Source organism: Artemia sp. Qi Xiang Cuo, chromosome 1, assembly GCF_049724085.1.
Source record: "Artemia sp. Qi Xiang Cuo chromosome 1, ASM4972408v1, whole genome shotgun sequence".
NCBI classification, from domain to species: Eukaryota; Metazoa; Arthropoda; class Branchiopoda; order Anostraca; family Artemiidae; genus Artemia; species Artemia sp. Qi Xiang Cuo.
Genome location: NC_142794.1, coordinates 15,225,766 through 15,239,498, shown reverse-complemented (window position 1 = coordinate 15,239,498; position 13,733 = coordinate 15,225,766). Strand labels below are relative to the sequence as shown.

Here is a 13,733-nt window from a genome sequence, read left to right as displayed (position 1 = left end):
AAAATTTCAGAAGAGAACTTTAACTTTACTTCACTTCATTGAGGAAACTCAGATTTCAAATTAAACTTTTTTTTTATTCTTGGGGCAAAACTCAGAATCGAAGTATAACTTTTTCTATCTTCTATTGTAAAATTCAGGACAGAATTTGAAATTTTTACTCTTCTTAGAGTAAATTCAGAAATGATGTGGAACTTTTTTTTCTCTTCCTTAAAAAAATTCAGAATTGAACTAACTTTTTTTGAAAATTCAGAACTGGAGTGCAACTATTTTTCTCTTCTTTGTAAAATTTCAGAATTGAACTGTAAATTTTTTTGCTCTCCTTAAGAAAATTCAGAAGAGAACTTGAAAATTTCTTCACTTCTTTGAGAAAACTCAGAAATAAAGTGGAATTTTATCTCCCCAAGGGAAAAAATTCAGAAGAAAGCTGAAACTTTTCTTCACTTCTTTGAGATAAATCAGAATTAAAATTGAGCTGAAGTGAAACTTTTTTCTCTTCTTTTGAAAAGTTCAGAATTGAACTAACTTTTTTTCTTTTCTTTAAGAAAATTCAGAAGAGAACTTGAATATTTCTTCATTTCTTTGAAAAACTCAGAATACAAGTGGAACTTTTTCTCTTTATGGAGAATATTCAGAATCAAAGTACAACAGAATTTGAATTTTTTCGTCTCTTAGAGTAAAAACTGTTTAAAACACAGTTAGAAATACTTTTTTCTTGAGTTGGTGTTCCAGGAATTTGTTCTAAATCATTAGTCTTACAAACACACATACTAATAACCCTAGCAGGCTCGTTTTCGCCATAATTGAAAAACATTGCTTTTCCTTCGCTGTTGATAGGTATGCTTGTATATATATTTTAATTGCTGCTACATAAACTGCAATTGTTCCTTCCAAAATTAATATACGAATTTTCTAAGAAGTACGCCTCTGTATATTCACTGTGTTGTCGAACATTTTCTATTGCATCTACAAACTGTTCCGCAGTTGCCAATCCATACCTTGGAAGCTTTTCATTAAACTGACAACATTTCTTTTGGATATTACTAAGAAGCTTTGCCAAAGCATTTCTAGCCGACTTTTCAACAGCATCCGCTCTTTCAATGGGAATTTTAATCTGTAATTTTGAATACTTTTTGTGATCCTGGTAAAACATGCGTAAAATGTTTCTCAATTTACGAAGATCAGCCTGCATTTTTGCCATCTTCTTGTATTTCTGAATGTAATTTTTTCCTTTGTCCTTATGCGTTCTGCGGTACAACTTCACAAAGAATCTAATTTTTTTCATTATAGCTTTTGTCACCCCAGTATCTACCCATTATTCTGGTTGCAACTTTTTTCTTATATATTTTTTGGTAATCTTCATCATTGAGATAATTTTGTTCTTTAGAGTGTCGGTTATTATTGAGATAGGTCGCTATTATTACTATAGATTTCATTACCATGAACTGTTTGATTACTTCAAAATTCAAATATCTTTGAAAAGACTGCAGTATGAAAATACATCAAAAATGCAATTTTTTGACAAAATTGATTCTACTTTAAACATTATTTTATTTTTAATTACAAGAGTGACTAGATGTTGCAATTTCCTTTAAAATGAGCTATTATACAGCTCTCTATGATTTTCCAGTGCCCAGCTAGTTGAGAAGGAAAATCAAGCGGAAAAAAAAATATCCCGTTTGTAGAGAATAACGTGGTTAAAGTCAATTTTCTTGATTTTCAATCCATCTTTGTTATTTAAGCCAAAGGGCAGTAAGTTTCCTTTATTGGGTTTTCGGACTAGGCGGTTCTAATGGTGTAGTTTTGTTTTGATCTGACTCTTTTTTTAGGAGCTAGGGGTTTTTATATTTTTTAACATTGGACGTGATCGTCTCTTACTAGGTTGCTAGCTACCGCTGCAACCCGGATAAAAAAAATGAATATTTCTCATTGGAAATATAGGACAACAATACAGAGATACGTAATTTACGGGTTAAGCCAAAAAAATTTGAACTAAGATGATATAAAATTAATGGCGTGTAAAATGGTGTAGCAAGTCAATTGAAGCAGAAGGAAAACCAAACTAAATTATAAATTTTCAGGTTTTTTCATGTTTGAATTAAAAAATGGAAATTATTGTTCAGACACCGTAAATATTTTTGCACTTTGCAGCTAAATAAAATTATATTTTTTTCAATTTTCAGGAACTATTCTAGTTTCAGTTGACAAATAAGATTTTTTTTCTTCAAGGAATCAAGCAGCTAACTAAGTTTAATATATACAATGGTATGTTCTTCGAATGATCTCTTTTAATTAGGTTCCTAGCTACCGCTGCAAACCGGAACTATTAAAAAATATTTTATCTTTAATTACAGAAGGAACTAGATGTAGCAAGTTTTACTATTGAGACGAGTTGCTCTTACTATACAACATATAGTCCGTTATCACGAACTGTTTGCTTTGATGTATCTATTTGTACCAAAATTTCGTTCCTTAGAGTCTCGGTTACTACTGAGAAAATCAAAATTTTGTTCTTTAGATTGTCGGTTACTATTGATACAAGTAGCTATTATTACTATAGATTTCATTACCATAAACTGTTTGATTGCTTCAAAATTCAAATATCTTTGAAAAGACTGCAGTATGAAAATACATCAAAAATGCAATTTTTTGACAAAATTGATTCTACTTTCAAAAGTATTTTATTTTTAATTACAAAAGTGACTAGATGTTGCAATTTCCTTTAAAATGAGCTATTATACAGCTCTCTATGATTTTCCAGTGCCCAGCCAGTTGAGGAGAAAAATCAAGCGGAAAGAAAAAAATATCCCGTGTGTGGAGAATAACGTGGTTAAAGTCAATTTTCTTGATATTCAAGCCAATATATTTTCTCTGTTATTCAAGCCAAAGGGCAGTAAGTTTCCTTTAGAGGGGTTTCGGACTAGGCGGTTCTAATGGTGTAGTTTTTGTTTTGATCTGACTCTTTTTTTAGGAGTTAGGGGTTTTTATATTTTTTAACATTGGACGTGATCGTCTCTTACTAGGTTGCTCTCTTGCGAGTCTACTTGACACTTCTTCTATATAATGACTTAGTTCCGTGTATGAGCCTTCGACTTTTAGTAGATTAATATGTTGTATAATCTTAGATTTTGATACTGCCTTATATACGCTATTAATGAAACAGGTCGAGACAGGAAAATGTGGAGCTAGTGCCCTTAGAGAACGCAAATAGCTCTGACATCCCTCATTTGGGCTACAGTATAACGAATGCCCATGCTTTCTTTTGTCTCTGTAATTGATTTCACAATAATCCAAGCCGCCAAAGTAGAAATTAACCACTTTGTCAGTTGAAAATTTTAATACTATATTATTTTCAAGGATATCAAAAAGAATTTGACATAATTCAATATCCGTCAGATAGAGCTTGCAGATATCAGGGTGACATTGCCAATTAACCTGTTACCCAATTTTTGGTTTTGAATGTTTACTCAGATTGTCAGAAGTACGCCTCTGTATATTCACTATGTTGTCGAAAATTTTCCATTGCATTTGTAAACTGTTCCACAGTTGCCAGTCCATACCTTGGAAGCTTTTCATTAAACTGACAACATTTCTTTTGGATATTACTATGAAGCTTTGCCAAAGCATTTCTAGTTGACTTTTCAACAGCATCCGCTGTTTCAAAGAGAATTTTAATCTGTAATTTTGAATACTTTTCATGATCCTGGTAAAACACGCGTAAAATGTTTCTCAATTTACAAAGATCAGCTTGCATTTTTGCCATCTTCTTGTATTTCTGAATGTAATTTCTCCCTTTGTCCTTATGCGCTCTTCGGTACAACCTTGCAGAAAATTTAATTTTTTCATTTTAGCTTTTGTCACCCCAGTATCTACCCATTATTCTGGTAGCAACTTTTTTCTTATGTTTGTTTCGGTAATCTTTATCGTTATCATACCGTTCCTTGCTCGTTTGTTTGGCTGTCTCAATTGTTGCTTCTCTGTAATCTCCATCATTATCATACCGTTCCCTACTCTTTTGTTTGGCTGTCTCAATTTTTGCATGTCTATAATCTTCATCATTGTGATAACACATCTATCTGTTTTGTTTTGCTCTCTCAATTATTACTTCTCTATACGCCTTGTCAGTTGAATACCTTTGCTTTTTTCTTTTCAAGATGTTATCTTTGTTTTTTGTATAGTACTGTTTTTTTAACTTGCGTGTATCTTGCTTGATTGAAACCATTATGTAACCATTAGTTGAATGTTTATGTCACGTATCAATAATCAAGAGCCTAACAAAAAATTAAACTAATTTTTAAATTTTCAGGTATTTTTCTAGTATAAAATAAAAGATTAAAACTATTGTTCAGACACCATAAATATTTTTGCAGTTTATAACTTTAACGATACTACACTAAAAACGAAAATAAAATAAAAATTAATTTTTTCAATTTTTACGTCACGTCACTCATTAAGTCATATATGGTTATTAGTACACAATAGGTTTTAGATATTACGTCATGTCACTTATTACATCATATATGGTTATAAGTAGATAATCGGTAAAATATTCGTTCTTTATTATAATATAATAAAAACTTCAAAAACGCATGAAAAAGTTGTTCATATTCATTTTTATATATATTTTTATGTTAAATTTTTTTTTATTCATTTCATATTCGTTATTATAAATCTGACAAACGTTTTGGGGGAGGGGGGTTCAAAACCACTAAACCCTTTGGATATGTCCTTGAATATTATTAATTTAATTTAAAATGATCTATTGAACAACTCTCTATGACGTTCCAGTGCTAAGCTATCTATGGAATATAAAGTTTAAAATACAACCTTACCACGAACTGTTTGATTGCTTCAAAAGTCAAATGTCTTTGAAAAGACAGCAGTATGGAAAGACATCAAAAATACAGTTTTTAGTGGAAAAAATTATCCTGCTTTAAAATAATTTGTTTTAGTTACAAAAGGTTTTTAACCCAATTAATTTCCTTTAAAATTAGCAATTGAACAACTTTCTACGATGTTCCAGTGCCAAGCTATCTCTAGAAACAAAAGAAAGAAAGAAAAAAATATCCCGTTTAGGCAGAATGTTGTAGTAGCTGCCACTTTTCTTGATTTTCAAACCAATATATTTCCCTTGCTGTTTAAACCAAGGGACAGAAAGTTTCCTATACAGGGGTTTCGGACAAGGCGGTTCTAATGGTGTACTTCTTGTTTTGATCTGACTCCTTTTTTAGGAGCTATGGGTTTTTTTTATTTCTTAACATTGGACGTGATCGTCTCTTAATAGGTTGCTAGCTACCGCTGCAACCCGGAGAGCCACCAGTCTCTTCGGAGGCGTGGGTTCAAATCTTACCGCTGGTATACGATTATGTTTGAAAGACTGCAGTGTGAAAAGACATCAAAAATGCAGTTTTTGGTAGAATAATTTATTCTCTTTTAGAAATAATTTATTTTAGTTACTATAGATTTGTAACCCAATTAATTTCCTTTAAAATGAGCTATTGAACAGCTCTCTACGATGTTCGAGTGCCTAGCTATCTCTGGAGACAAAAGAAAATAAAAAAAACTTTTTTCTTATGTTTGTTTCGGTAATCTTTATCGTTATCATACCGTTCCATGCTCTTTTGTTCGGCTGTCTCAATTGTTGCTTCTCTGTGATCTTCATCATTATCATATCGTTCCTTACTCTTTTGTTTGGCTGTCTCAATTTTCGCATGTCTATAATCTTCATCATTGTGATAACACATCTTGCTGTTGTGTTTTGCTCTCTCAATTATTACTTCTCGATACGCCTTGTCAGTTGAATAACTTCGCTTTTTTCTTTTCAAGAGGTTTTCTTTGTTTTTTGTGCAGTACTATTTTTTTAACTTGCCTGTAGCTTGCTTGATTGAAACAATTATGTAGCCATTAGTTGAATGTTTATGTCACGTATCAAGTATCAAGAACCTAACAAAAAATTAAACTAATTTTTAAATTTTCAGGTATTTTTCTAGTATAAAATAAAAGATTAAAACTATTGTTCAGACACCATAAATATTTTTGCAGTTTATAACTTTAGCGATTCTAAACTAAAAACGAAAATTCTTGATTTTCTTGATTTTCGAGCCAATATATTTCCCTTGCTGTTCTCAAGCCAAGAGACAGAAAGTCTACTATACAGAGGTTTCGGATAAGGCGGTTCTAATGGTGTACTTTTTGTTTTGATCTGACAAATTTCTTAGGAGCTATGGGTTTTTATATTTCTTAACATTGGACGTGATCGTCTCTTACTAGGTTGTAAGCTACCGCTACAACCCGGATGAAATAGTAAGAGATGAACCTAAAACCATCAAGAAGCTAAACAAAGTCTAATGTATGCAATAGTTTGTTATTCAAATGATCGTCCTTTAATGTAAAAATTCTGTTTCTTTGGACTTGAGTTCGTTTTTTCACTATAAATACAAACAGGAAAAAGCCTTAGGCTTTTTCTTATTTTAATTAGTAAGAGACGAAACTCAAACAATCAAGTAGCTAACTAAGTCCAATTTTTGGAATGGTTTGTTATTTCAGTGATCGTCTTTTAATGTAAAAGATGAAAAAAAAATTTCTTCCAGGAGACAAAAAGTAAAACTAATTATAAAATTTTCATGTATTTTTGTTGTTTAAATTAAGAAATTACTATTACTGATTAGGCATCATAGAAATTTTTGCAGTTTACAAAATAATTTTAGCGATTAAGCCAAAAAAGAAAATTTTGGTTCCAGGAGTTTCGGTTACTATTGAAACAAGTAGCTATTATTATTATAGAGTTCATTACCATGAACTGTTTGATTGCTTCAAAATTCAAATATCTTTGAAAAGACTGCTGCATGAAAATACATCAAAAATGCAATTTTTTTGACAAAATTGATTCTACTTTAAAAAGCATTTTATTTTTAATTACAAAAGGCACTAGATGTTGCAATTTCCTTTAAAATGAGCTATTATACAGCTCTCTATGATTTTCCAGTGTCCAGCTAGCTGAGAAGGAAAATCAAGCGGAAAGAAAAAAATATCCCGTTTGTGGAGAATAACGTGGTAAAAGTCAATTTGCTTGATTTTCAAGCCAATATATTTTATTTGTTATTCAAGCCAAAGGAAGGTAAGTTTTCTTTATAGAGGCTTCGGACAAGGCGGTTCTAATGGTGTACTTTTTGTTTTGATCTGACTCTTTTTTTAGGAGTTGGGGGGTTTTATATTTCTTTACATTGGAGGTGATCGTCTCTTATTAGGTTGCTAGCTACCGCTGCGACCCGGATTTCCAGTGCCCAGCTAGCTGAGGAGAAAAATCAAGCGGAAAGAAAAAAATATCCTGTTTGTGGAGAATAACGTGGTAAAAGTCAATTTTCTTGATTTTCAAGCCAATATATTTTCTTTGTTATTCAAGCCAAAGGGCGGTAAGTTTCCTTTATAGAGGATTCGGATAAGGCGGTTCTAATGGTGTAGTTTTTGTTTTGATCTGACTCATTTTTTAGGAGTTGGGGGGTTTTATATTTTTTAACATTGGACGTGATCGTCTCTTACTAGGTTGCTAGCTACCGCTGCAACCCGGATACTAGTTTGAGTCTAAAATTATAATCTTATTTTAGTTACTATGGGCTGAAATTCGTTCTTTACTGTAAATAAAACTGGAAAAATATCTAAAAATTTTAAAATTAGTTTTATTTTTTGTTAGGTTCTGGTTTAATAACAAGCCAACATAATTTCTTTGTTGTTAAGCAAAGAGATTCCGGCTGACAGCTGCTGCTGCAACCCGGATACTGCTAGATTCTGGATAGCTTGTAGCTACCCCTGAAACCACCGTATATCAGTTACTATGGGCGAGAGATCGTTCTTTACTGTAAAATTTCTATTCACGTCATAGCTCTAATATAAAGCTATGACGACATTCATTATTTATCTAGTAGGGTTTCAGACAAGGTAATTCTAATGATGTACTTTTGTTTTGATCTGACTCTATTTTTAGGAGTTTTGGGTTTTTATATTTCTTAGCATTGGACTGATCGTCTCTTACTAGGTTGCTAGCTACTGCTGCAACCCAGATTCACATATATATGATTTATGAGAGGCAGCCTGGCCGAGTGGTCCAAGACACTGGTGTTAGCCACCGGTCTCTTCGGAGGCGTAGGTTCAAATCTTACCGCTGGTATAATGCTTGAAATACTGCAGTGTGAAAAGACATCAAAAATGCAGTTTTTGGTGGAAAAATTTATTCTCTTTTAGAAATAATTTATTTTAGTTACTATAGATTTTTAACCCAATTAATTTCCTTTAAAATGAGCCATTGAACAACTCTCTACGATGTTCCAGTGCCAAGCTATCTGTGGAAAAGAAAGAAAAAAAGAAAAAAAGAAAGAAAAAAATATCCCGTTTAGGCAGAATATTGTAGTAGCTGCCACTTTTATTGATTTTCAAGCCAATATATTCCCCTTGCTGTTCAAGCCAAGGGACAGAAAGTTTCCTATAAAAGGGTTTCGGACAAGGCGGTTCTAATGGTGTACTTTTTGTTTTGATCTGACTCCTCTGTTAGGAACTATGGGTTTTTATATTTCTTAACATTGGACGTGATCGTCTCTTACTAGATTGCTAGCTACCACTGCAACCCGGATTCATGATGATCTATATCGGTCCTTTATGTAATTTTTAACCCCATTAATTTTGCTTTAAAATGAGCCATTGAACAACTCTCTACGATGTCCCGGTGCCAAACTATCTGTTGAATTACTAACCTATACTATATTTAAGAGGCGTATAAAATTTAGTATAGGCAAGAGGTCGTTCTTTATTATAAATATTAAAGTGAAAACATTTAAAATTCATTTTTTTCAGTAAAGTTCAAAGTTTGTTCTTTCCTTGAGAAAGCATAGGGATTTTTGGAAAAGTATGAGCTAAAGAGAAGGGCTGATCGCCCTCCAAAAGCTTTTGACTCTTAAAAAGGGCATTAGAATTTTAATCTCCAATCAAATTAGCTCCTTTAAAATAGTTATGATATTACTAGCTATGATGTTGCAACGCTGTCTATGTTATTCTTTATATGCCCTTTTAATATGTGTCTGCATATAATTTTTTCGTTTAATTGAAACTCCCCCTAAACGTTCCCTAAAGATTTCAACTTAATGACCTTGGTGTCCTTAATTACAGTAACAGTAGAAGTAGTACTAAAAGTATATGCATAGTGTCTTCTGGCTAGTTCCAAATTCGTCACAACTTACCCTGAAAGGTCTAAATTAATAATGTAAGCCTTTATTGTGACAACTCTCTACGATGTTCCAGTGCCAAGCTATCTGCAGAAAACAAGAAAAAAAGAAAAAAAATTTCCCGTTCTGGCAGAATGTTGTAGTAGCTGCCACTTTTCTTGATTTTCGAGCCAATATATTTCCCTTGCTGTTCAAACCAAGGGACATAAATTTTCCTATACAGGGGTTTCGGACAAGGCGGTTCTAATGGTGTACTTTTTGTTTTGATCTGACTATTTTTTTAGGAACTATGGGTTTTTATATTTCTTAACATTGGACGTGATCGTCTCTTACTAGGTTGCTAGCTACCGCTGCAACACGGATGAATAAACCACAGGGTTCAGTTTCTTTGGGCTTGAGTCCTAACTTTGCTATAACTACCGCTTGAATCCAGATTATAAATTACAAACAGGAAGAAGCCTACGGGTTTTTCTTCTTTGGAATAGTAAGAGACGATCCTCAAATAATCAGACAGCTAACTAGGTTTATAATTTGTTCTTTAACATAAACGTCAATAATCAGATATTTTAATAAATCCTATATGGGCTATAGGTTGGGATAGCTTTCACCCAGTTGGCTTGAGTTCAAGTTTTGTATGGGAAATTTTAACTTATGATGATTTCTTAAAGATCATAATTAAAATTTCTTAATGTAATAAAAATAATTTGTTTTAATTACAAGAAGTTTTTAACCCCATTGACTTTCTTTAAAATGAGTCATTGAACAACTCTCTACGATGCTCCAATGCCAAGCTATCTGTTGAATTACTAACCTATACTATAATTAAGTGGCGTATAAAATTTAGTATAGGCAAGAGGTCGTTCTTTATTATATTTATTATAAAATAAATTAAAAACAGGAAAAAGCCTACGGCTTTTTCTTCTTTGGAATAGTAAGAGACGATCCTCAAATAATCAGGCAGCTAATTATGTTTATAATTTGTTATTTAACATAAACTTCATTAATCGGATATTTTAATATATCCTATATGGTCTAGAGGTTGGGATAGCTGTCACCCAGCAGGCTTGAGTTCAATTTCCGTACGGGAAATTTTTACTTAGGATGATTTCTTAAGGAACATAATTAAAATTTCTTAATGTAATAAAAATAATTTGTTTTAATTACAAAAGGTTTTTAACCCAATTAATTTCCTTTAAAATGAGCCATTGAACAACTCTCTACGATGTTCCAGTGCCATGCTATCTGTTGAATTATAATCTTTTAATGTAAAAAAATATAAATACTGTAATCTTAACTATAGTAAAGTTGCGTATGCAAGTTAGTATAGGGAAGAGTTTGATCTTTATTATACTGGAAACAAAGAAAAGAGAAAAAAATATCCCGTTTAGGCAGAATGTTGTAGTAGCTGCCACTTTTCTTGATTTTTTAGTACTGATTTTTTAACTTGCATGTAGCTTGCTTTGATCTAACCATTATGTATTCATGAATGAGACCATTTACAGTTTTGACGTTTCTTATATAGTAATTATGACGTCACTGCATCAAAAATACAGTTTTTATTGGAAAAATTTATTCTCTTTTAGAAATAATTTATTTTAGTTACTATAGATTTTTAACCCAATTAATTTCCTTTAAAATGAGCTATTGAACAACCCTCTACGATGTTCCAGTGCCAAGCTATCTCTGGATACAAAAAAAGAAAAAAAAATATCCCGTTTGGGGAGACTAACGTGGTTAAAGTCAATTTTCTTGATTTTCAAGCCAATATATTTCCCTTGCTGTTCAAGCCAAGGGACAGAAAGTTTCCTATACAGAGGTTCCGGACAAGGCGGTTCTAATGGTGTACTTTTTGTTTTGATCTGACTCCTTTTTTAGGAGCTATGGGTTTTTATATTTCTTAACATTGGACGTGATCGTCTCTTACTAGGTTGCTAGCTACCGCTGCAATCCAGATAATTATGACGTCACTGCATCAAAAATACAGTTTTTATTGGAAAAATTTATTCTCTTTTAGAAATAATTTATTTTAGTTACTATAGATTTTTAACCCAATTAATTTCCTTTAAAATGAGCTATTGAACAACCCTCTACGATGTTCCAGGGCCAAGCTATCTCTGGATACAAAAAAAGAAAAAAAAAATATCCCGTTTAGGGAGACTAACGTGGTTAAAGTCAATTTTCTTGATTTTCAAGCCAATATATTTCCCTTGCTGTTCAAGCCAAGGGACAGAAAGTTTCCTATACAGGGGTTTCGGACAAGGCGGTTCTAATGGTGTACTTTTTGTTTTGATCTGACTCCTTTTTAGGAGCTATGGGTTTTTATATTTCTTAACATTGGACGTGATCGTCTCTTACTAGGTTGCTAGCTACCGCTGCAACCCGGATGTTTGTTATTCCAATGATCGTCTTTTATTGTAACTAGGTTTCAGCCATCTCTACAGCCATGATACTGATGGAAATTACATAATCCCTATTTATGTTTTAGTTAACATGGGCAAGGTGTCGTTCTTTATTGTAACAACCCGGAAAACCTTAACTATAATTAAGTGGCACATAAAATTTAGTATAGGCAAGAGGTCGTTCTTTATTATAACGTAGGCTACTGCTTCATCAGGATTGATTGAATTATTGAGTTGTTTTCCGTTAAAAAAGTCTTGTAGAAGTTTTTGCACACGTGGAATACGAGTTGAGCCTCCAACAAGAACAATTTCATGGATGCTTCCTTTGTCTAGTTTAGCATCCCTGAGAGATTTTTCAACTGGCTCCATTGTCCTTCTAAACAAATCAGCACAGAGTTCTTCAAATAGAGCACGTGTAATGGAGGTATAAAAATCAATGCCTTCATGCAGAGAGTCTATTTCAATTTTAGCTTCGGTAGAGGCTGACAAGGTTCTTTTCGCTTTTTCACATGTGGTCCTAAGTCTTTTAAGTGCTCTTGCATTAGTTGAAAGATCCACTTTATACTGTCTTATAAACTCTTTGACGAAGTGGCTCACTAGTCTGTTATCAAAATCTTCTCCACCCAAATGTGTATCCCCTGCCGTTGATTTTACTTCAAAGATTCCATCTTCGATCACAAGAATGCTCACGTCAAAAGTAACACCACCAAGATCAAAAATGAGCACATTTTTTTAAGAATCGTGTTTCTTATCTAGGCCGGAGGCAATAGCAGCGGCGGTCGGCTCATTAATGATGCGAATAAAATTAAAGTTTTCGATGACACCAGCAACCGTAGTAGCTTGTCTTTGGGCATCGTTAAAATAGGCAGGTACAGTGACAACAGCGTCACTCACTGGTTCTCCAATATAAGCCTCGGCGATTTCCTTCATCTTACTAAGAATCATTGAAGAGATCTGCTCGGGCATGAATGTTTTCTGCCTTGCCTTAGAATTCAACTTGAATTCTCGGCTTGCCATCTTTATTGACTACCCTGAAAGGCCAATGTTTCATATCTGATTAAACTGAAGAATCTTCAAATTTTCTACCGATTAATCTTTTGGCATCAAAGACTGTGTTTAAAGGGTTCATGGTTCCTTGATTTTTAGCAGCATCTCCAATAAGACGTTCAGTATCTGTAAATGACACATAAGATGGTGTTGTTCGATTACCTTGATCATTGGCAATGATTTCAACTTTACCATGATGAAAGACACCGACGCAGGAGTAAGTAGTTCCTAAATCAATACCAATTGCAGGTCTTGTAGTCATTTCTAATATTTCTTTTGAAATTGTTTTAAATAGCAAATGAACCCAGTTTCGTAGGACAAACTTGCATGATAAATTACATCTTTTAATTCTTATAATAGTATTAAGAATTACATAAAAATAAATCTTAATGAAGTGAAAATTTTTATGCATTTGAAATTTCAGTAGTAGCTAATAGGGGTAAATATCCAATCCGGAAAAAATTTCAAAACCAAGAATTTATTCGATGACATCATATTGCCTTACGATACCAACTCTTTTGAATATTTAATGTTTCACGATGTTCACTGTCTATGATCCATAGCTATTTTAAATGATCTAATCGCGTCTCTAGAGATCTTATTATCAATTTGTAGTTCCTTTTTAGATTCGAATGCTATAGTTTGCATTCGAGATGGCAAAACAACTTGCAAAGTTCTATTCAACAATCGAAAAAGTAAAAAAACAATTTAATTACATGATGACTTTAGTTATGTGTTTTGTTATGACGCTATTTTAGTGCAATTTTATGTTGTATGCAGAAGCTTTACAAATAGTTTGCTTTCTACCTAATGACTCCACTAGATCTGTTACTCCAAAACATCTTTAGTCGGATTTATCGCCGCTGCACTTCAGAATAGTGCAGCTATGTCAAACTGTCTTAAGAATTTGGGGTTTACAGTGTATATTAATCTACCATTGCGAATATATATAAACATACGAACCTCGGAGCAAACTCTTCAACTATGTTTTATTGTACTTTGTGCTGCGCTGGTGACAATTTCGTCTGCTCAGTTTACCCGTTTGAAGCTAAGATGTTGTTTCCAACGCGAAAAAGGT

General features: G+C 32.8%; 1 pseudogene; it reads right to left on the bottom strand.

Annotated features, from left to right (window-relative positions):
- The window catches only part of LOC148956042 (heat shock 70 kDa protein cognate 4-like), a 64,578-nt pseudogene extending 51,661 nt beyond the window's left edge, over positions 1–12,917 (bottom strand).
- Between the last annotated feature and the right edge of the window lie 816 nt (positions 12,918–13,733).